Raw genomic sequence first — 1337 nt, forward strand, 5'->3', positions numbered from 1 at the left:
TTAATTGATCCAATTAATTTTTTTAATTGAAATGTCTTCAATTGGAAATATTTTGGTGATATTTTTTTCTGTGTAGTCTACTGTCACTATAGAACATTTTTTATAAAATCTCTATAGAGAATCGTATCTCTTCATGGGACCTGAAGCTCACATTAAGTTCGTTTCTCATTTAGCCGAAAAATAAACTGCAACTGAAATAAAATGATTCATTAGTTAAAGTCTGCAATCTGATTTAACACATACTCATATACTCACCATACAAAAACCAACCTGACATCTGATACCTCCCCGCATATACGTATATCTAGTCATTCATTCGTTCCGATTAATCGACCAGCAGGCCAGGCGGCCCTGGACAAATACTTCAATACAACACGTCGAAAGATCAGCTAGCTCAGTCCGACAGATTTCCAAGCAAATGGCAGCACAATGAGCAGTCATCCATCGTGTAGACAAACCAAATCCACAAGCAACTAAGAAGTCATTGGGATGGATATTGGACTGATTTGCATTGTACATGCGAATGTGCCAAGGTGTTGATTGGTAGTTTTCAAGCTATAGTTGCTGTGTATAGAAGTTGACGCTTGTTTATACGGTTTTCCACGGTTTCATATATTTTAGACGTGAGAGTTGCCATGTCAATGAAAATCCAATTACAATCATTGATTGTTATAAGACAAACAACCAACCCAATCTATTGAAAATTTTTAGATTACAATAATTTTGTAAATATTTTCTATAGATACCTCTATATAATATTTCTAATTAAATTTTTTAAGCCTCTACATTTTTTAAAAACCTTTCTCTATAGAAAATTATGTATACAATTTTCTCTATAGTTTTGTTTATAAATTTCTTTCTAAAGAAAATTTTTTATAAAAACTCTTCTATAAACCATTTTTGATAAAACAAAAATATACAATTTTCTCTAAGAAAAATGTGTGTACAATTTTCTATTTAGTCAATATTCTCTATAGAAAAACTTCCTTATAGATAATTTTTTATAAAATTTCCTTTATAGAAAATTATTTATAAAATTTTCTCTATAGAAAATTATGTATAAAATTTTCTCTATAGTGTTTTTTCTATAAAATTTTCTCAATAGCAAATCTTTTGTAAAATTCCAAATTTTTATTTCTATAGAATTTTTTTTTATAAAATTTTCTTTATAGACAATTCCTGATAAAAAAAAAAAACAATTACACAATTTTCTCAACGAAACATTTGTATACAATTTTCTCTATAGACAATTTTTAATAAAATTTTCCTATAGATAATCTTTTATAAAGTTTTCTCAATAATTTTTTTTATAAAATTTTCTTTATAGAAAGGTTTTT

At 27.0% G+C, this 1337-nt stretch overlaps 1 long non-coding RNA gene across 1 annotated transcript; it reads right to left on the reverse strand.

Annotated features, from left to right (window-relative positions):
- On the reverse strand, positions 1-563 carry LOC142220515 (uncharacterized). The gene is made up of 2 exons (XR_012717880.1): positions 256-563; positions 1-191 (listed from the first exon to the last, which is right to left on the reverse strand). It is a non-coding gene; the product is annotated as an uncharacterized LOC142220515 (long non-coding RNA).
- Between the last annotated feature and the right edge of the window lie 774 nt (positions 564-1337).

The sequence above is a fragment of the Haematobia irritans genome, chromosome 1, assembly GCF_050003625.1.
Source record: "Haematobia irritans isolate KBUSLIRL chromosome 1, ASM5000362v1, whole genome shotgun sequence".
In the NCBI taxonomy this organism is placed as follows: domain Eukaryota; kingdom Metazoa; phylum Arthropoda; class Insecta; order Diptera; family Muscidae; genus Haematobia; species Haematobia irritans.